We start from the raw sequence: 24,139 nt of genomic DNA on the forward strand, positions 1-24,139 counted from the left end.
ATCTCCTCTTAATATTGACACTCTTTAGAGTATTCACACACTCATCCTTGACCTCAACATTAGTCACGTCCTTCTCTGTGAATACCGATACAAAGTATTCATTCAGAATATCTCCCACTTCCTGTGGCTCCATGCATAACTTCCCTCCTTTGTCCCTGAATGGGCCTACCCTTTCCCCTGCTATCCTCTTTCTTCTAATATATGCATAAGAAGCCTTGGATTCTCTTTGACCTTGTTTGCTAAAGACATTTCATGGCCCCTTTTAACCTTGTTAATTCTGCAATTAAGTTCTTTCCTGATTTATGTGTACTCCTCAAGGGCTTCATCAGTTTGTAGCTGCAAAGACCTATCATATGCTTCCTTTTTCCTTTTGACTACACTGACAATTTCCCTTGTTATTCATGGTTCCAGAATCCTGCCATTCCTATCCTTCAATTTTGTAGGAATACGCATGTCCTGCACTTGAATCAACTGCTCTTTAAAAGCCTCCCACATGCCAGACATGGATTTGCTCTCGAATAACTGCTTCTAATCTGCAGACTCCAACTCCTGTCTAATTTGGGTGTACTTGGCTTTTTCCCAATTGAGCACCCTCACACGAGGGCCACTCTGGTCCTTGTCTAGGACTACTCGAAATCCTATGGAACTATGGTAACTAAGCCCAAAATGCTCTCCTACTGAAACATTGACTGCCTGTCCCGGCTCATTTCCTAATACTAAGTCTAGTTTGGCCTTCTCTCTGGTTGGATTGTCAGTGTATTGTCTCAAAAAGCCCTCCTGGACACATCTCACAAAATGCTCTCCATCTGAGTGCCTGGCTGTAAGGAAGACCCAGTCAATGAGAGGAAAGTTGAAGTCACTTACCACAACTACCCTGCATTTTTCACACGTTTCCAGTATCTGACTACATATCTGCTCCTCTGTCTCGCATGTGCTGTTCAGAGGTCTAGAGAAAATTCCCACCATTGTGATTTCACCCTTCCTATTCCTGAGTTCCACCCATAATACCTCACTGCATGATCGCTCTGTGTGTCCTCCTTATGCAAGGAAAGATATACTGGTCTTGGCGGCAGTCTAAAGAGGTTCACTCGGCTGATACCAAGTGTGGAGGCACTTCTGAGAAGAGGTTGAGTAGTTTGGTCTGTACTAGTTGGAATATAGAAAAATGAGAGGTAACCTTATTGAAACTCAAGTTTTTTCGAACGCTTGATAGGCGAGATGTGGATAGGTTTTTCCTTGTGGGACACTTTCGGACCGGAGGGCCTAATATAAAGATAAGGGGTTGCACATTTAAGACAGACATAAGGAGGAATTTCTTGTAAGGGTAGCAAATCTATGGAATTCTTTACTGCATAGGGTTGTTGAGGCTGAGTCTTATATCTGTGTTCAAAACTGAGATAGACTGAGTAAGGGAATCAAAAGGTCAGGAAAAAGCAGAAAGGTGAAGTTGAGGATTCTCAGATCAGCCATGGTCTATTTGACTGGTAGAACAGATGTGATGAGCCAAGTGGTCTACTGCTGTTTCTTATGGTGAACATGTTCCACAATGCACGAGTAAATGGTTGGACCAGACGTGAGAACTCATTTCTTCATTGTAATTTTGAAAATTTTGAACAGCCAGTCTTAGAAAGCTATTTGTTAAAATGTTCCAAAGTTCAAAGCACACAATTGAATTATGTTAGATCGGTTTATGGGAATTTGCAATAGCTCACTGTGTGAATAAGTGGCCTAGCGGGGAGGCAGGGAGACATTATGTTGTGACTGATGAAGGGTCACTGAATGTTGACTGTGCTTTCTGTCCACAGCTGCTGCCAAACCTTTTGAGTTTCTCCAGCAATTTTTGGCTTGTTTCAGATCTCATTCACAATTATGTTTTATATTATTGGCAAGAGTTGTGTGGTGAAAGTGATGGGTTATCAGGAATCAGTTAAGTATTTAGGCCTTCATGATATAGAGTTGATCACCTGTTCTTTTACTGCAAATCAATTTTAAATGTTTGTGTCTTCAACAGTATTAATCATTGCAATATAAAATATTTTTTTTTAGATTAGATTACTTACAGAGTGGAAACAGGCCCTTCGGCCCAACAAGTCCACACCGACCCGCCGAAGCACAACCCACCCCCCTATATTTACCCCTTCACCTAACACTATGGGCAATTTAGCATGGCCAGTTCACCTAACCTGCACATTTTTGGATTGTGGGAGGAAACTGGAGCATCTGGAGGAAACCCACGCAGACACGGGGAGAATGTGCAAACTCCACACAGAGAGTCGCCTGAGGCGGGAATTGAACCCGAGTCTCTGGCGCTGTGAGGCAGCAATGCTAACCATTGTGCCACCGTGCTGCCCATGCAGATCAATTTCCTTTTGACAGATTTTCTTGACAGCAATGGTGCTTTGTTATTGAACATCATTCAGTAGTTCCTTTACTGTCTTTGACTCAACTACAACTCAGTTGGTAGCACTTTTATCTATGAATCACAAAGTTTCTCAGTCCGTATCCAACTCAAAAGACTTGATTCTAAAAATCGAGGTTCATACACCAGTGCAGTGCTGAGGGAGTGCTGCACTGTTGGGTTGCTTTCTTTGTGCTGAGCCATTGAACCGAGCCCCAACTTGATCCTTGGGGTGTAAAAGAAAGTATAACCCTGTTGTTGTGCTTCTGTTCGCCGAGCTGGGAATTTGTGTTGCAGAGGTTTCGTCCCCTGTCTAGGTGACATCCTCAGTGCTTGGGAGCTTCCTGTGAGGAGCTTCACAGGAAGCTCCCAAGCACTGAGGATGTCACCTAGACTGGGGACGAAACCTCTGCAACACAAATTCCCAGCTCGGCGAACAGAACCACAACAACGAGCACCCGAGCTACAAATCTTCTCCCAAACATTGTATAACCCTATTTCAAAGAAAAAAAAGAGGAGTTATCCCTGTGTCCTTGTCAATATTTAGAGTCATAGAGATGTACAGCATGGAAACAGACACTTCGGTCAAAGTCATCCATGATGCCCAGATATCATAAATGAATCTAATCTCAATTGTAAGCACTTGGGTCATATCCCTCTAAATCCTTATTATTCATACACCCATCCAGATGCCTTTTAAGTGTTAATTGTCCCAGCCTCCACATTTCCTCATTCCATACAAACACCACCCTCTGTGTCAAAAAGTTGCCCCATATGTCCCTTTTAAATCTTTCTCCTCTCACCCTAAACCTGTGCCCTCTAGTTCTGGACTCCCCAACCCAGAGAAAAGACCTTGTCTATTTACCCTATCCATCCCCTTCGTGATCTTATAAACCTCTGTAAGGTCACTCCTCAGCCTCAGCCACTCTAGGAAAAAAACGCCCCAGCCTATTCAGCCTCTATCCCTCAATTAACATCACAAAGGCAGATCTTCTGGTCGTTATCACATTATTCTTTACAGAGACTTGTTATTTACAAATTGGCTGCTATACTTTCTACATAGGACAGTGACCATATTTCAGAAGTAAATGCTTTGAGCCAGTAATCATTAAACATGCCCTATAAATGCAAGACTTTTTTTTAATGTTTGCTGAACTGTAAGTAATAAAATCCCTGAGTACATACTAACATTGAAAGTCATCTTTCATTTTGATATATTTAGTGGTTTCAGTTTCCAAGTACAACTTAACTATTGACTTTTTAATGTTCCTGGTATGCATTTTCTCAAGTGTAAAAAGTAGCATACCAAAATGTCATATAATTAAATAAATTTATTTAAAGCTTAAGTAAATTATTTTAATTTAACAACATTAAAATCATCTGGTTGGCTATCTTGATAATTTGAATCGCAAACTAGAGATTTTATTCTTCTTAGGTCAGTGATTGAGTCATGGATATCAAATTTGGAAGAAGTAGTTCAGCCAATTATGCCAGTGGTGGCACTTCAGCTAAACCATTTCATTTGGTCTAAATTCTCTCTATCATGGGCAAGTAAAGGTTGGTTGTGTTGAGTTTGTTTAAACATACAAGTTAATTGTAGGAGACAAGTAGTACTTCTGATTTTTTTGTTTTGTCATAATGTTTTGCTTCTTCATCAGCCGAACTGAACAAACTTGGTTTAGTTTTATTGGATTGTCTCTTAGTTTGGTCACTAGGAGGTGCTGTAGTGTAATACATAGACATTTTTATTCCCTCCTTTTTAGTTCCACTACCTGAAACCCACAGAGAAATCTGGGTACATATATCAGTGAAGGCAGATTCAAATGTGAGTCTCCTGGTTCATGGCACCATTCATGAAAATGCAATGACATTTTCAGTGAAAACAGGTTACCTGGGAGACCTGCTGGTAGAGTGTATTCATCTTACTGCATGAAGAGAGACCCAAGTTTGACTTGCAACCTCCTTTGATATGGTAATGTTTGTGTTGACGATGTTTTGTTTTGTGAAAATTTTGTCACCCGTGAAAAAAGAAATTCTTATGTGTTTTTTTAACGTTCTTTTTACTTTTTTTTCTTATGGTAACTAGCAGACAGCATAAGCCAGCAGCAGCTGCTGTACTGATTAGCCACTCAGTGGCTCTGAATTTAGTAAACCATGGATTTAAGTCTTGGTCAGTTCTCTTCAAGACAGTCTAGATACAAATGACCAAACCAAATGTGTAGCTATCGGATTATGAGACACTAAATGCTCAGTCTCTCTGAAAGAAAGTAAAGCATGTTTAATTGATCATTGAGCTCAAAGTTATAATCATTTCCTGGTATAACTAAATAGGTTATTTTACTCAACCTTAAATTAACATTTTTTTTGTTAGTTACTGAATAATTTCTAATTGCTGCTTGAACAATGTGATAATTATGGATTCTGGATAATAATTATGTGTTCTGTCTGTCCCCAACAAAATATTCCTTGAGGTAGCCACTAAGGAGTTGCAATAAATGAATCACTTATGATTAAAGGTAGAGTAGTTATTCAAATATGTAGAAAGAAGAAAGATATTGATATGAATTGTATCCTTCATTTAACAGACAATGAAGTGCTTTTGATGTGTGGTCACTGTTTTATGGGAGTACACAGTTAATTTCTGAAGTAGTAAAATGCTCCAAAGAGTGTAAAGATAAACAATCATTACATCTGATGTTGCTTAAGGGATAACATTGCAAAAACTCCTTTGCCATTCAAGCTATTACAGGGAAACCTTGATTATCCGAACAAGATGGGCGGGCACTATTTTGTTCGGATAATTGATTATTCGGTTAATCAATTAAATGCCTTTCCTCTGGGGCTCGGAGTTTTTAAAAGTCTGCTCCCCATTCAGGAGACTGCAGCAGCACACACCACGTGACACCCCACTCCCAACACTGTCCCCTACCCTGTCCAACACCGCACCCCACCCGCCCCCAACACCGTCCTCTGTCCCTGTCCATTGTCCCCACTCCCCACCCCCATTTCTGTCCAACGGCTACTCCCGCCCCCTCTCCGGAGCAGCTGGACTGTACACCAACAACAAAGCCGCCGCTGCTGCTACTATTGTGGGGTAAGTCTCCAAATAGCGCGCGCGCACACACACACACAGGCAGACGCCCAACTTTTTACTGCACCTTTTTGACGGGCTGCACTTTTACCCTGTACAGGACAATGTTACAGAGATTATCTGGGAAAGGGGTGGGGGTGTGGTTTAGGGTACACCCCTGTGTAGAACTCCAGGGAAAGTGTGGGGGGAGAAAGAGAGGGTGGACAGTCAGTCATTTGGAGATGGTGCTGTTTAATCACTGTAAACAAAAGACGTGATCACTGTTGGAAACACGTCTTTGATGTAATGTTTCTGTCGGGACCTTGCGATCTCCTTCGGATAATCAGATTTTCGGATAATTGATATTTGGATAATCAAGGTTCCTCTGTACTCCCTGGGATCTTTTACGTCCACATGAGTGAATGGATAATATTGAGAAATCACGCAATTCTGTGATAACTTCAGCATCTCGCCCCTTTCGATATTCACTGAGCCATGCCTGACACTTGAGGCTCAAGAATTAAACTAAGTGTAAAATATTGCAATTGATTGGTGAAATTCCAGATCTTGTAGAAAAATAGTATTTAAGAAGTAAGAAGTTTTTTTTACAGTAACAGAATAATAAACCTTTGTTCTATAGAATATAATGAATGAAGAATACTGGCTTGTATCCCTTCAATCTTTCAACCTTAATTTATTTGTGTTAATCAATGCAAATTGACAATCAAGGTTTGCCTATAATCTTAGCATTTTGCCAATGAAATTATATAAAGCACAACAATTTAATTGAGTGTTAGAGCATATTTAGTTTATGAAGTTATTACAGATCATGACATAAAATATTGTTAGACTGTGTTTGGAGATGATTAGATACTTGCTGACCTAGGGTGAATGATCAGCACACTGACAAATGGGTGAATTCAGGATTCCCTATTTTTTAAAAATTAGGATGGAGTGTTGAAGAAGTTCAGGATTTGAAAAAGGGCATAGAGTTAAGGCTAGGATACTACCTTAGTTTGTATATGATTGTGATTTTTTTTCTTTAGCATTACCTTTTTAAATCTGGATGTGAATGGAAGAAAAAGTAAATGTAGGTGACATTTTAGGATTTCATAAACAGCAGGCTTCCTACCTTCCAGAGAGTAGGTGCTGTTCTATCTGAGGTTAAATTGATGCTCAGATCATTCTGCGCATGCCATTTAGATTAGATTAGATTATTTACAGTGTGGAAACAGGCCCTTCGGCCCAACAAGTCCACACCGACCCTCCGAAGAGCAACCCACCCAGAACCATTCCCCTACGTTTACCCCTTCACCGAACACTACGGGCAATTTAGAATGGCCAATTATCCTAACCTGCACAACTTTTGAACTGTGGGAGGAAACCGGAGCACCCGGAGGAAGCCCATGCAGACACAGGGAGAGTGTGCAAACTCCACACAGAGTCCCCTGAGGCGGGAATTGAACCCGGGTCTCTGGCGCTGTGAGGCAGCAGTGCTAACCACTGTGCCACCGTGCTGCCTCTTAACGTCATAATGTAGAAATATTGTTCCTTGTGCCTGTTTCAACCCTCATAAGGACCTGACATCCACATTTGTGTCAACCTTTCTCATGATTAGGTTAAATTTCTTACTGATAACTGACATAAAAATTTAAAAATCACACAACACCAGGTTATAGTCCAACAGATTTAATTGGAAGCACTTCTCCTTCATCAGGTGGTTGTGGAGTAAAAGATCATAGGACACAGAATTTACAGCAAAAGTTTAGAATGTGATGTAACTGAATTTTGAGGTTGAAAAAGACCTGGATTGTTTGCTAAGTCTCTCATCCTTTAGAGTGCCATGTTTAATTCTTTCATATGTAAATTCTAAAGCTTTCTTAAAGTTACATTCTCAAGTGAGCTTTAACAATAGGTGACATGTTGGCCCAGATAATACATTGAAGATGTGAGGTGCCCTGTGTGAGGCTGTCTGCATCCCAATGTTCAGACTGATTCTGATCTAAAAAAGGGATTTACACAATCTTACATGGATTTATGCAGTTTAAAATGCAATTCTGTAAGTACAAGTTCATCCCACAAACCTATAAGTGTGTGTGTGTGTGTGTGTGTGTGTGTGTGTGTAGTGCAGTGCAGTGCAGTGGGGTCACCTGTCATGTGACATGAATCCAAGGTCCCAGTTGAGGCCATCCCCATGGGTACCGAACTTGGCTATCAGCCTCTGCTCAGCCACTTTGCATTGTTGTCTGTCCCGAAGTACACCTTGGAGGATGGTCACCCGAAGGTCTGAGGTCGAATGTCCTGGGCTGCTGAAGTGTTCTCCGAGTGGGGGGGGGATCACTCCTGCCTGGTGATTGTTGTGCAGTGTCCTTTCATCAGTTGCCATTACACGTGGGGACACCTCCACCACGTACGAATCACTCATGTGACTCAACCAACGTTGTCCATCTCATACGCTGCAGGCAAGGATGCCCTGAGACATGGTATGTTGGTGAGACCAAGCAGAGGCTGCGGCAATGGATGAATGAACCCCACACAGCAATCAACAGACAGGAGTGTTCCCTCCTAGTCAGAGAACACTTCAGCGGTCCGAGGCATACCTTCGGGTGATCATCCTTCACTATGCTTGGGCTCATGTCAGACTAGGTGACCCCACTGCTCGCTCGCTAGCGCTCTCTCTCTCTCTCACTCACTCTCTCACTCACTAATACACTCTCCTACAGACCCGTACACTCGCGCAGACCCTTTCTCATATACATGCTCTCTCTCATGCCCACACTCTCGCATGCACCCTCTTACAGACTTATACCCCTTTACACATTGTCATACTCTCTCACAAACAGGAGAAAGTGAGGATGCAGATGCTGGAGATCAGAGCTGAAAAATGTGTTGCTGGAAAAGCACAGCAGGTCAGGCAGCATCCAAGGAGCAGGAGAATCGATGTTTTGGGCATAAGCCCTTCTTCCTGACCCCACCCAATGCACACACATATAAGTTTGTACTTGCAGAATTACAGTTTATTTTGCTCAACAACTGCATAGATCCATTTAAGGTTCTGTAAATCTCTTTTTTAAGATTAGAATCAGTCTAAACATTGGGGCATAGACAGCCTCACACCTTCAATGCATTATCTGGACCAACATGGCACCTATTGTTAAAGTTCACTTGAGAGTGTAACTTTAAGAAATTCCTGGAATTTACATATGGAAGAACTGGAACCAATATGACATTCTTAAAAAAAAGAGAGACTTCACAAACAATCCAGGTCTTTTTCAACATATAATTTCAGTTACATCACTTGCTATAAATTCTGTGTCCTACGATCTTATACTCCACAACCACCTGATGAAGGAGCAGCACTATGGAAGCTGGTGCTTTCAAATAAACCTGTTGGACTATAACCTGGTATTGTGTGATTTTTAACTTTGTATATTCCAGTCCAACACCAGGATAGCTTTGTATATCCCAGTCCAACACTGACATAAAAATGGTATTTTAAATAGTTCTCATTTCCAATCACTATGGATAAGCATTTTAGAACAATACCTAGATCAGATTCCTTTAGCAAGTTTATTTTCATACATAGACTTTCCAGCACCGAAGAATACCATTTAGACTAATTGGTTCACGCCAGTGTTTATGATCCATATGAGCCTAATCCTATCCCAATTCATCTAATTCTGTCATCATGAACTGCCCCTTTCTCTCTTATGTGCTCACTTAAAATGCAACTGTGCCAAATACCTCAAATTCAGAAGTCATACAAAACCAGGCTATAGTCTAACAGGTTTATTTGAAATCACAGGCTTTCAGAGTGCTGCCCCTTTGTTAGGTGAAGTGAAGAGAAGCACGTAGGCTCAGAATTCATTGGCAGAGAGATCAAAAGATCATACAGATGGTATGAGTGGAGTGTCGAAAAGCTGAATAACAAGTCTCTGCAGGTGACCAAAGTGTCAGACAGTGTGAGCAAAGTGAGGTCTGCAGATGCTGGAGATCAGAGTTGAGAGTGTGTTGCTGGAAAAGCACAGCCGGTCAGACAACATCCGAGGAGCAGGAGAATCAATGTTTCGGGCATAAGCCCTTCTTCCGGCCCAAAACGTTGATTTTCTTGCTCCTCGGATGCTTTTCCAGCAACACACTCTCGGTGTGAGTAAAGTGTCAACAGCTGAATAGCAAGTGAAGGGATGACCAATAATCCTATTAATTGAGGCAGAAAGATAATTACAAAAAAATTAAAAATAAAATTGTGTTGGAGACAAACTGAATTGCTGGAATAACATGATAGGTTAGACCCTCAGCATGTGACTCTTATACCTAGGTAACAAATAATCCAAATCTGGACAAAGTAATTAAAGTAGCGAGATCATAACAAGTTATCAGCATGATGGTGTCAAAACAGGATAGTAAAGCAGATTTTAACAAATACAGAACAATATGGTGGGGTTAAATGTATTGCGACATGAACCCGAGATCACGCTGTCTTAATAGGCATGGAACTTTGCTATCAGTTTCTGCTCAGCAATTCTGCATTGTTGTGTTTCTTGAAGGCTGCCTTGAAGGCTTAGCCGAGGATGGGAGGCTGAATGTCCATGACCACTGAAGTGTTCCTTGACTGAGATATAAGACCCATGCAATTCACATTGCCATGGGGATGAACCTTTGGAAGGGAGAAGCCCATTGAAAACCATTGTAATGTTGGATTATGAGGTCTTAACCTCACAGCCTTGCAAATTGTTTTTTTGTCTACCAGGCGGGATAGAGACAGCCAATCCTACAGCTGAAGCAGAGAAAATGTCAATGTCATTGTTTACAATGCAGAGTATTGATGGGAGTTCGCTTGAAGTGATCGGATTCATTAGGATTTTGAGAAGACTGGAAAGTTGATCTTCAGTGTAATCTTCAAAGTGAAAGTCGATTCTAGAATTAAAATTACCCAGCTGGGAAGGAAAGAAAAAACACTTTATTGAAAACAGACTAAGTTTAAGCTGGTTCTGGGAGAGTACACTTAGGGGACAGGTATATGTAAATTATGAGTAAAAAATGAGGTCTGCAGATGCTGGAGATCACAGCTGAAAATGTGTTGCTGGTTAAAGCACAGCAGGTTAGGCAGCATCTCAGGAATAGGGAATTCGACGTTTCGAGCATAAGCCCTTCATCATGAAGGGCTTATGCTCGAAACGTCGAATTCCCTATTCCTGAGATGCTGCCTAACCTGCTGTGCTTTAACCAGCAACACATTTTCAGCTTTCATATGTAAATTATGACCATGGGTGGAACATTTTGATCATTTAAAGGTTAAATAGGAAAATCATTCTGTCTTTAGAATATAATAATTTGCCTCCTGAAGTAGAATTTGGTCAATGTTGCTTTTAATTTGTTTATTGCAGTAAATATCTTAAAAGTTGAAATCTCTGTGATCTTTTCGGTCAGTCATGAAAATCTAAGTATTTTTTACAGCTTGTTAGATTCTTTGAATCTTAATTTTCATCACTAATAATACTGTAATTACTGTTTCTTAAATGCTCTGTCATTGAAACATGCGCTGACTATCACTCATACATTTCTCAGGAATTCTCTCTCCATCTCCTACTTTGCCCTTTATACCTTTATTTTTCCAATTTATACGCGGATCACTAAAATGCCAAATTATCACCACACTTAGATTCTTGCATTTTTTTTTGCAATTTTTCCGCAACATTACTGCTCTATCTCCACAATTTGGTAGCCTTTAGATTCATAGAGTCATGGAGATGTATAGCACGGAAACAGACCCTTTGGTCCAGCTTGTCCATATGAACCAGGTATCCCAACCCAATCTAGTCCCATCTGCCATCACCTGGCCCATATCTCTACAAACCCTTCCTGTTCATAGGATGCCTTTTAAATGTTGCAATTGTACTAGCCTCCACCACTTTCTCTGGCAGCTCATTCCATACACCCTTTGAATGAAAACGTTGCCTCTTTGGTCTCTTTTATATCAGTCTATTAATTCCTCTGTTCTTGTGCATGTCTAACCAAGTAGATTTTGTCTTCAAACCATCGAGTACATCATCTCTTCCCAGTACTGTAGCAGTATATTTGTTTCATACTGCTACCACCTTCCTCTCTGTTTTTGTCTTCACTGTCCTTCTTGAATAGATTGTAGTCAGGAATATTAAATATCAGGTCCTTCCTTTGGTTTCCTTATTGCCACTGTCTCATTCAAAATCCCATTTGGCTACAGTAGCTCATCAACCTGTTTTACCAGGCTCTGGACATACGTGTTTATGCATTTCAAACACATCGTAATCAGCTCCACATCACCTCCCTTTTTTGCTGTCCAGTGTTTATACTTTAGGGATTCTGTGATTAAGCTTTTCCTTACTCATGTAATTATTTCTAGCATGCTTTACAGTTTCTAGCATTTTTCTTCCTTTACCTTGGCATCAGAGTAAAATTGAAACTAATTACTCCTGTTGTTTGTGAAGACGGCGTGAAACAGGTTGATACGCTCAAACAGTTTGACGTTAAGAAGGAGGATGTACTGGAAATTTTGGAAAACATGAGGATAGATAAGTCCCTTGGGCCCAGACAGGATATACCCAAGGTTTTTACGGGAAGCGAGGGAAGATTGATGCGTCTTTGACAATGATCTTTATGTCCTCACTGTTTACTGGAGTAGTACCAGATGGTTGGAGGGTGGCAAATGTTACAGGGAACAGGGATAACTCTAGGAATTACAGACTGGTGGTGGGCAATTTATTGGAGAGGGTTCTGAGAGACAGGATTTATGATTATTTGGAAAAGCATAGCTTGATTATCGATAGTCAGCATGGCTTGTGTGGGGCAGGTCATCCTCACAAGTCTTATTGAAGTCTTTGAAGATATGACTATATACATTGATGAAAGTAGAGCAGTGGATATGGTGTATGTGGATTTTAGCAAGGTGTTTGATAAAGTTCCCCATGGTAGGCTCATTCAGAAAGTAAAGAAGCATGGGATACATCGAAATTTGGCTGTCTGGATACAGAATTGGCTGGCCAATAGAAGACAGAGGGTGATAATAGATGGAAAGTATTCCACCTGGAGCTTGGTGACCAGTGATATTCTGCAGGGATCGGTTCTAGGTCCTCTGCTCTTTGTGATTTTTATAAATGACTTGGATGAGGAAGTGAAAGGGTTGGTTAGTAAGTTTGCCAATGACACAAAGCTTGGTGGAGTGGTGGTTAGTGTGGAGGGATGTTGTATGTTGCAATGGGACATTGACAGGAAGCAGAGCTGGGCTGAGAAGTGGTAAATGGAGTTCAGCCTAGAAAAGTGTGGAGTAAATAACTTTGGAAGGACGAATTTTGAGTGCAGATTACAGGCTGAAAGGCAGAATTCTTGGCAGTGTGGAGTAACAGAGGGATCTTGGGGTCTATGTCCACAGATCCCTCAAAGTAGCCACCCAAGTTGATAGGGTTGTTAAGAAGGTTTATGGTGTTTTGGCTTTCATTAACTGGGGATTGAGTTTAAGAGTCATGAGGCTATGCTGCAACTTTATAGATCTCTGGTTAGACCACACTTGGAATTTTGTGTTCAGTTCTGGTCACCTCATTATAGGAAGAATGTGGAACCTTTAGAGAGATTGCTGAGGAGATTTACCAGGATGCTGCCTGTGCTGTGCGCATGTATTATGAAAAAATGTTGAGGGAGCTAGTGGAGTGAAGAAGGATGAGAGGTGACTTGATAGAGGTGTACAAGATGATAAGAAGCATGGATAGAGTGGATAACCAGAGACCTTTTCCCCAGGTGGAAATGGCTATCATGAGGGACATAATTTCAAGGTCTTTGGAGGAAGGTTTAGGGGAGATATCAAAGTTAGATTCTTTACACAGAGAGTGGTTGTTGTGTGGAATGCACTGCCAGCAGTGGTAGTAGAGTCAGATTATTAGGGACTTTTAATCGACTCTTGGATAGGCACGTGGATGATAGTAAAATGAAGGATATGTATATTAATTTGATCTTCGAGCAGGATAAAAGGTCGACACAACATTGAGGGCCAAAGGGCCTGTAGAGTGCTGTGCTGTTCGATGTTCTATGTTCTGTATGCTCACCCACGTACATGTGCATGTGCACACACTTGTGCACACATATGCTCACATGTATATAGATGTGCATGCAAATGTGTGCACATGTATGCACACAATGCAGAAATACACTTGTGTACACACATGAGAACAAGTTCATGTGCATATGTGTGGACACACACACACACACACACACACACACGCATGGTACCTAAAATGTAGGGTATGTAGGTTTGTTTGACTTAGAGTAGGATAAAAAGTTGTCACAATGTCAGGGACCGAAGAGCTTGTGCTCTGCTGTACTGTTCTGTGTTGTACTGGAGGGATGCTGTCTATTTCCCTCAGTACAATGCTGGGACCTTGCCTAGAATATAACGCCAGAAGTTCAAAATTCTGGAAGCTGTATTTTTTTTTCTTTTCCTGGGATGAGCATATTGGTGGCAGGGCCAGTATTTGTTGTCCATTCTTCATTTCTCTTGACAAGGTGGTAGTGAGCCTGAACTGCTGCATCTTGTTTGGAGTACTTAGGCCAGGCCATCTTGTTGGCCAAGCAGTGCATCATACTCAAGTTTTCTGAACAATGCTACAGGTGGCCTTACTTACCTAACTATATTATGTTACTTACTTAATTTCATTACTTGAATTCAATTACTGTGTTCACATTTATAAACCAATATAGATGTGCCACTGCAATTACAGCCCCTCATAAATAGTGGCACCGTTGCCCAACGGTTTTCACCTTCCTGCTCCTCCATCTGTATTGCAGGAAACCTCACAAGATCTGATTAATCAGTCTAATCCGCTCACCCATTATCATATGTTTTACTATTTTACTAAGTAAAGAAACCTTTTAAAATTTGATTAATGATTTTTATTCTGTAAAGAAAGTATTTACCGAATGCATTTTGTGTGCTCACTGTTTGATTTAAAATAAGTATAAAATGGTGCTGAGCACATAAAGTGAGCTGCTTCGTTCAGTTCTTTAACTGAAGCGAATTTCCAGATCAGAACTTCTTCCCTTGCCACAGCACAAACACCCACGGTAGTAAACATATGGAAGATTCAACAATTATGAAAAGTAATCATAAAAATTAACCTGCAACATATTTAATTTATTGCTCTCTCACTCCTGAGTAACAAAGATTTTTCTTTAGAGATATGCAGCCAACAATCTATATGTTTTTGAGCCAAAATGTGGATGTGTGACAAATGCTCCTCTTGAAATTTCCGGCATTCTGCAGCTGAGGAAAACTGTGGTTTGCCAAAACAAGTCCTGTCACATTATGTACATGCACAACCTCAGAACTGAGACCAAGATGATAACAGTGACTGAGAAATTTTGTGCAGGCTTTTAACTATAATCAGTAAAGGGCTATATCTTTAAATTGACAAGCCTAAGTTAAAACTACCCTAAGGTCTTGAAATAGTTTAGAATTTCATTGTGAAGATGTTTACTCGTGACATGATATAGTTGAGATGAATGTTTGTTGATATAATTCTATTTTTTTTTAATTTAAAAAGAACATGCTAATTATTTGCTAAAGCACAAGACTGCAAGAACTGCAATCTGAAATAAAAGCAGAAAATGCTGTATTATTCTGAGCAAAGGTAGTCATCCTGAAACATTGCTGCAGTTTCTCTCTATGGCTGCAGCCTGACCTACTGAATATTTCCATGTTTTCATGTCTCAATTTGAGACTCCAATTTTAACCATGTCAACATACTAATAATAATCCTATTTATATGTCTTCCTAAAGAGTGAGAGCCAGCATTGTTTATGTTTAACTGTGACTGTGGTGCATGAGTGGTTAGGTGTGACAATGTCCTTGATTAATCATCATCCACATAATTGCATCTAGTGTTTAATTTGAACCTTAAATTAAGGTTTATTGCTAGACGAAAGCTAGATTTAAGTTGATGGATTAAATAAAGTGGTATGGAAACTTCACCGGAAGCTGCTGTAAAGGCCAGCAATTCTCTAATGATTAAAATATTGCATGCCTCTTTATTAAATAATACGTTTAAACTACTTCATTGTAACAACCCATTAAGTTTTGGTGCTGAATTACACTCTTAGAATTGGAAATTAATGTTTGAGGGATTGTTGATAGTTAAATCCTGTCCAACGAATGAACAAACCACATAACTCTGAAGCATTACTATGTCTGTTATCATGTGAACAGGTCCCACTAGCTGGAGACGTCCGTGAATTCATTCAAGTGCAGTTCTGATTCCAATGTAAAGCTGAAGTATTGGGAACTGGCACAGGTATTAGAACAGTATAAAAGCAAGTCATTCAGTACATTTTTCTCATTGGTTATCTTTTTAAATAAATGCCTATGTAACCTTTAATCATATACCAAAGAATTGAGTTAATAGTGGCTTACATTGAGGTTTTCCTTGATCATTTCATAAAGTTGGGATGTATTTGGACCAACAAGCCATTCTCCTTCATGCAACAATTAAGCCAAACTACTGGAAGATATTCCAAAACTTTTTTGTCCTAAAGATCGTTGTAATCGTTTTGGAATTTCTGTTCAGAAGTTGATGTACTGAGAGAAAAAAAACAGCTGAGAACATGGGCTATTTAAAGGCTGACCAGAATAGTTTCCATATATCACTGCCCTATCTTGCCCTATGAAAACCTAACACCTCCACAGTTGCACAATGTTTTCTTTTGTCCAGACATTTGGTGGACTGATTAATTTCACTGTATTGACAGTTTTGTTATGGCTATGACCTCTTTTTGATAATGTGTGCTGTTAATTCTTGGAACTTGGCCACTTTTCTTCGGAAGGAAAGTCAGTTGAAAAACGTGAGAACGCTGATGTACCATAATATTTTTTGCATTTTCTGGATCCATGTAAACGTCTGAAGACATTGCATTTTTTCCCCTTTATAACTTGAAAGCAGTCTGTTCCTGATAGTTCAAATGGTTTTAGTCCTTAAAAAAACTGACCTGCCTAATAATTTTAGTTAAATATTACGAGAAATGTGTCTGAAACAAAAAAAAGCTCAGTAATCAAATAAATTGAATGAAGTTAAGCAGACAGTAAACCAAGCAAGGAAATCAACAGAACAATTTTGTAAACCTATTTATAATGGATTTTGATTAAAATGAAGCAAAGGAAAATTTTATGTTAGATTAAGATTAGAAAGCATTTGCTGTTTGACAAATAAGGCTATTTAATCATGTCTATTATGAACATTTTAGTGGAATGCGATATATACACCTCCATGGCCATCAAGACTCCAGGGCTGCAGTGTAGTTTGTCTGCATCAGTGACACACTCTCCTCATTCCTGAAGAAGTGCTCATGCCCGAAATGTCGATTCTCCTGCTCCTTGGATGCTGCCTGACCTGCTGTGCTTTTCCAGCAACACGTTTTCAACTGCATCAGTGTTTACTGTAGAAAAAGACATGGAAGATATAGAATGTAGGGAAATACATGGTGACATCTTGAAAAATGTCCATATTACAGAGAAGAAAGTGCATATAAGTGGATAAATCCCCAGGACCTGATCAGGTGTACCCTAGAACTCCGTGGGAAACCAGGGAAGTGATTGCTGGGTCTCTTGCTGAGATACTTGTATCATTGATAGTCACAGTTGAGGTATTGGAAGAATGGAGGTTGACTGTCATGGTGCCACTGTTTAAGAAGGATGGTAAGGACAAGCCAGGGAACAATAGACCAGTGAGCCTGACATTGGTGGTGGGCAGGTTGTTGGAGGGAATCCTGAGGGAAAGGATGTACATGTATTTGGAAAGGCAAGGACTGACTAGGGATAGTCAACATGGCTTTGTGATTGCATTTTTGAAGAAGTAACAAGAGGATTGATGAAGGCAGAGCGGTAGACGTGGTCTATGTGCACTTCAGTAAAGCGGTCAACAAACTTCCCCTTGAGAGACTGATTAAATCTTATGGAATACTGGGAGAACTAGCATTTTGGATACAAAACTGGCTCAAAGGTAGAAGTCAGAGGGTGGAGGGTTGTTTTTCAGATTGGAGGCCTGTGACCAGTGGAGTGCCACAAGGATTGGTGCTGGGTCCACAACTTGGATGTGAGCATAAGAGTATAATTAGTAAGTTTGCAGATGACACCAAAATTCGAAGTGTAGTGGACAGTGAAGAAGGTTACCTCAGAGTACAATGGGATCTCAATCAGATGGGCCAATGGGCTGAAGAGTGACAGATGGAGTTTTATTTGGATCAATGCGAGGTGCTGCATTTTGAGAAAGCAAATCTTAGCAGGACTTATACACTTAATGGTAGGGTCCTCGGGAGTGTTGCTGAACAAAGAGACCTTGGAGTGCAGGTTCATAGCTCCTTGAAAATGGAGTCGCAGGTAGATAGGATAGTGAAGGCGGCTTTGTGTGCTTTCCTTTATTGGTCGGAGTTGGGAAATCATGTTGCGGCTGTACAGCACATTGGTTAGGCCACTGTTGGGATATTGTGTGCAATTCTGGTCTCCTTTCTATTGGCAGGATGTTGTGAAACTTGAAAGGGTTCAGTAAAAATTTGCAAGGATGTTGCCGGGATGGAGGATTTGAGCTACAAGGAGAGGGTGAATAGGCTTGGGCTGTTTTCCCTGGAATGTTGGATGCTGAGGGGTGACCTTGTAAAGGTTTATAAAGTCATGAGGGCATGGACAGGATAAATAGACAAAGTCTTTTTTCTGGGGTGGAGGAGTCCAGAACTAGAGGGCATACGTTTAGGATGAGAGAGGAAAGATATAAAAGAGACCTAAAGGGCAACTTTTTCATGTGTGTGGAATGGGCTGCCAGAGGAAGTGGTGGAGGCTGGTACAATTGCAACATTTAAAAGGCATCTGGATGGCTTTTATGAATAGGAAGGATTTGGAGGGATATGGGCCAGTTGCTGGCAGGTAGGATTAGATTGGGTTGGGATATCTGGTCAGCATGGACAGGTTGGACCAAAGGGTCTATTTCCATGCTGTACATCTCTATGACTCTAACATCCTGAGTCATAGGATCTGACTTGAACCTGGATTTAGTGGCCCTGAGATAATGGCACTATCACTGAACCACATGACCTCTTGCATCATTAACTACCAACATCTGCTTCTAACCAACATCAACTGCTTTCATTTTTTATATATAATTATCACCTGGACACTGGAATATAAACGGTGATAGGTAAGCAAGACTTTTTTGCTAGATGGGAGAAAGTAGAAATAAAGAGGGGACTTGCTGCTGATGCATGATGTGCCGATCTGCATACGAGAAAGAAATTTTCATGTTCCAAGTAGTGTCAAACTGTAACTTCAGCAATAGGGCAGCAGGCTTCGCAGTGCATTGTGAAGCAGGAACGCTGCTTTCAAATGATGTGGGCCAGAGGCAATGCAATGCAAGTATGAACTAATTAGTACATTAAAAACATGTTTTTCTAACCTAAGGGGAGCTCTCACTCTGAGAAAGCCCAAACTCCATCTTTAATTTTAATCTCATGGATTTGTTTGGGTGGGATGTCCTCTGTCTGGAGAATACCATTTCCCTTAACGGTGATGGGCAGCCTTTCAAGGAAAACATAAGTTTAAGACAGATCAAAAAAACCCCAGAGATTCTAGAAATCTTAAAAGAAAAGCAAGGAATGTTAGCAATCCAGAGTAAGCCCATCATCAGTGGTATAGGCTGAACTTTTCAGATGCTGTTGGACCTGATTTAAATTTCCAAATGTTGCTTCTTTAGATTTGGGAAACAATCCAATTCATGTAATTTAAATTCCCAGTGCCTTAATGCTTCTGCTTTTTATTTGGTCTTGGTTTACTTTTCCTTTCTCTACATTATAAGATAACAAGGGACTTCCAACCATCCCTCACCGTGTAGATGATGTAATTAACAATACAAAAAGTCACACGCCAGTTGTCTGGCCAAATAAGTATCGAGACAGAATAAGATTTACCTCCACTGAGTTGAACTTTGCCTGAATTTACCAAAATCTTGCAACTTTAAAACACTTTGAAAACACTTTAGTCACAAAAGACATGATGATAAAGGATTGATTAGTACACTCGCAAGATAACATAGAAGATCCTGGAGCGTTGGAGGCTGAGAGGTGACGTTATAGAGGCTTACAAATTTGAGGGGCATGAATAGGATAAATAGACAAAGTCTTTTCCCTGGGGTGGGGGAGTCTAGAACTAGAGGGCATAGGTTTAGGGTGAGAGGGGAAAAGATATAAAAGATACCCAAGAGACACATATGAAATGAGCTGCCAGAGGAAATGGTGGAGGCTGGTACAATTGCAACATTTAAAAGGCATTTGGATGGGTATATGAATAGGATGGGTTTGGAGGGATATTGGCCGAGTGCTGGCAGGTGGGACTAGATTAGATTACTTACAATGTGGAAACAGGCCCTTCGGCCCAATAAGTCCAAACCGACCCACCGAAGCATATACCACTCAGACCCATACTCCTACATTTACCCCTTCACCTAACACTATGGGCAATTTAGCATGGTCGATTCACCTAACCTGCGCATTTTTGGATTGTGGGAGGAAACCGGAGCACCCGGAGGAAACCCATGCAGACATGGGGAGAATGTGCAAACTCCTGAGGCGGGAATTGAACCCGGGTCTCTGGCGCTGTGAGGCAGCAATGCTAACCACCTGTGCCACCATGCCGCCCACATTGGGTTGGGTTGGGATATCTGGTCGGCATGGACGGTTTGGACTGAAGGGTCTGTTTCCATGCTGTACATCTCTATGACACTATCAGATGGCCAATTCTTTACAGAAAAAGTATTTGTGGCAAGTTGGAGATCAAGAAAATCAGCTGCAAATAATTGAAATCTTAAAGATAGACATCAGTTTCTGGAAAAATTGATTGCATTGCTCAAGCTTTTTGCTATCTGCTTCAATGTCACCTTATGTTCCCTTGGAACCCCTCAAACGTTTTTATTATTATTAAAGGTGCAATGTAAAAACAAGTTGTTGTTGAAATCTAGACTTAAATGATAGGTTTTGTTGGCTTGAAATCTATTCCCTCACTTTGCAATAGTGTGAAAAATATTGCAAAGAAATGACGTCATGATAAATATCGTAATGTTTTTGAGAAGAATTGGTTATTTAAAAGGCAAAATTAACTGGGCTGTCATACTGATAATCTTGTGATGTTTCTGTGTTTCCAGTGCATAATTACTGCCCGGAAAGGCTATATTTGATTAAAGAGCAATAGTTGACTAGTAAAGAAAAATTAAAAAGCAATTTCTGCCTATAAACTAACTTTCTGAAGTTTAATTTTAATTTGATATGACAACAGCAGAAACACATTTTACACAAAATCTTTTGGCAAGTCATAAGTTGCAATCTAATTTTTTTGTCTTTATTTAAGGCTGGGAGTAATTACACGTAGTCTGAAAGAAGCAATTGTGTTTGTGCAGTATATGAACTGACGCTGAATTACTTCAATTTAAACGAATAATGTTAGTGAATGCCTTTGCGACCAACTTTCTTCCACATATGATATATTATTGTGAACATTTTAACAACAGTAAGTTCAATAACTTTCCTTTACATAGGAAAACACTCCAAGACATTTCATAGTGGCAGAACCAGACAAAGGCAGACAAGGTGCTAAAGGAAAAAATGGTAAAATGATGGCTAAAAGCTTGGTCAATGGCTTTGAATTTAAGGGGGTATTGTTATTGGGATTATAGAGAAAATCCCAGTGCTGAGGGCCAGCACAACCAGTAATGGGTGAAGCAGGTCGATTGACATAGTGGAATGGAACTTCACAGAAAATTGAAGGAGCACACAGTTCTTGTAGGATTGTTGGCCTAAAGAGGCTACTTGGATAGGGAGATAAGAGACCAAATAGGGATTTGAACATAAGATTGAGAATTTTAAATGTTAGTATTGATGAACCAGGAACCAATGTAAGCCAACAAGCCCAGGTGCAATGGTTAAATGGGACTTTGCAAGGAGTATAGTGAGGAAAGTTTTGGATAAGCTGAAGTTGACAAAGGATGGAAGGTGACAGGCCAAACTTAATAGCATTGGAATAGTCCAGATTAAAAGTTACAATTAAATAGTTGACGTCTTTAACATTACAAGGTAAAGTAGGAATAGAAATGGCAGATACATGGAACCAAGTTTACAACATGGAATTCGACCTTTTTTCATGGATTGTTTTCATGGTCTTCATTTCTTATGTTAACTTCATTTGTCTTGAGGTGGTGGTGAGCCACCCTCTTGAACTTTTGCATTCCATCTGGTGGATGTACATCTGCAATGTACATGGAAAAGGTTTCCAGAATATTTGAATTGCAATAGTGAAGAAACAACAATATAGTTACAAAACAGATAGATGTGTGGTTTGGAGGGAAATTAGAGGTAGTGATATTCCCGTACATCATCTCCCCTTGTCTTTCTAGATGGAGAGATTTGGAAAGTGCTCCGAAAGGTTGTTTGGTGAATTGCTGCAATTCTCAGATTATATGTAATACACTATGTGCTGGTGGTGGAGGGAGTAAATGTTGAAGGTGGTGAAAGAACTGCCAATTCGACAGGCTGCTTTATCCTGGATGATATCAAAGTTATTGAGCAAGTCTGAAGCTGTATTCATCAGGGCAAAAGGAGCATATTCCATTACACTCATGACTTATGCCATAAAGGTGATGGATGGGCTTTGGTGAATTGGGGTGAATTACTTACCATAGAATTCTCAGCCCCTGACTTTATGCTGTGGTTGTGACATTTACGTGTTGAGTTAATTCTTGATCAGTGGTGTTTCCAGGATGTTGATAGTGTGGATTCGGTGGTAATGCTGTTGAATATCAAGGAAAGAGGGTTAGATTCTCTCTTGTTGGCACAAATGATATTTGTCCCTATCATTCCAAGCCTGAATGCTGCTTCTGGGCACTGATTTGTTTCTGAAGTATTGCAAATGGTATGGAATATTATGCAGTCAGCAGCAAACATCCCCACCTGTGACATTGGGAAGATCATTGATGAAACAGCTGAAGATTGATGCCATGAGGAACTCCTGGTGTAATGTCTCCAGGATTGAGATATATTGGGGTATCTAATAACCATGGCCAACTTTATTTGTACTCGATACGACTCCTCCTAATGAGATGCACCTTACCCTAATTCCTATCAGTTTCAGTTTTGCCATGACTCATTAATGCCACACTTGATGAAGTGCTATTTTGATAAGAGCATTGTCTCTTAGTTCACATTGGTATCTGTGCTGGCCCTTTGTTAAACCCGGTATGCTCAGTTTTTTTTCTCACCTTGTACAGTACTTGCTTATTTTGAAAATCCTAAATTTGTGCCATCTTGTAAGCAGGAACAATTTCTCCCTATCCACACGCAAGTGAACCATTTTCAAAGCTAAGCATTTTGCATGTATACCGAAGCTGACACTGACACGCAAGCAGAGCGTATCGTATCAACCAGGAGTAAATTGTCCCTTTTTGCTCTGTATGCCTCATCAAGGCATGTACAGACAGCACAATAGCAGATGAGTGAAATCGTCCCTCCTCTAAACCCCAACCTCACTCTCTGTGCAGTTTGTACCTGCTCTGTTTTATAACATTCTCAGTAAAGGATTGTACAGTCCCAGGATACATACAACATGAGTCAAATACAGTAACCTCCTTGGTATCTGGCACATGGAGGAAGTGGCAAGCTCCAGTTAACTGAAACTGCCAGTTGCATGAGAAGTGACTTACACACAGCATCTTCTCAAAAGGTGACAGCAGTACCACCCAACAATTTTTTTTTTAACCTAGAAATGTATTGTTCAAAATCTACTATTATATGGTCCACACGTAATTCTGTAGAAACTATTCAACATTTGTCTGTCAGTGCAGTATCTTTGATTTTTGGGGATACATATACTACTGTAAATAAATATAAAATGTTTGTAGCAAGTAAAACATACAGGGTTTACTGGTTGGTCCTAAGTAGTTTTTGATGCCAAGAGAGGAGAAATTACTGAAAACCACAATCGAGAGGGAGAAAACAGCTGTTAAACACATAGCGGAAAAAATGCAGTTAATACAGTCTGTACAAAAGCCAACTGTGTTGGTGGTTTGAATAAATAGTTCTGAGCTTCTATCACCACTAATACAGAATTGTGCCTAGTATGAAAAATGGATTACATGCCCTCACATTACTTCTGGGTTCATACAAATTTCATTCTTTGCAGTTAGAACATGTCTATTACCAGATCCTGAGCCATATGGCCTCGAAATGCCATTACAACAGTTATTAAATGTCTCCTAGGCTACGTGACAACCTTGACTATTGAGTTCCTCCAGATGTCCTTATTTCATTTCATGTCAAAACTAAAAATGGATATTTTTGTTACTTTAATTTGAAACCATTCAAATCTCTTGACCCCTTCAAAATTGATCTTCAACTATTTGCATTATTTAGAATGCACTCTAACTAATTACAATTGCAATTCTTTAATTTCTACATAAAGTATCTATAGATCAATTAATTTTATCTTTGTACAATCTAAACAGGCCCAGTGAGCAGTTGGGTGATGAATGTCATAAATAGCAGCATTTTCAATGTTTCAAGAGCAAAAAATGTCAATTGCATACAGGGAATTAATGCTACAAGTGCTCTCTACTGGGTAGGAATGA

General features: G+C 40.2%; 1 protein-coding gene across 2 annotated transcripts in view; it reads left to right on the plus strand.

The window, feature by feature from the left end:
• Nucleotides 1-24,139, plus strand: part of efl1 (elongation factor like GTPase 1) — a 267,202-nt gene that overhangs the window by 132,603 nt on the left and 110,460 nt on the right. The gene's annotated exons all lie outside the window — the stretch shown is intronic.

Source organism: Hemiscyllium ocellatum, chromosome 39, assembly GCF_020745735.1.
Source record: "Hemiscyllium ocellatum isolate sHemOce1 chromosome 39, sHemOce1.pat.X.cur, whole genome shotgun sequence".
Classification (NCBI taxonomy): Eukaryota; Metazoa; Chordata; class Chondrichthyes; order Orectolobiformes; family Hemiscylliidae; genus Hemiscyllium; species Hemiscyllium ocellatum.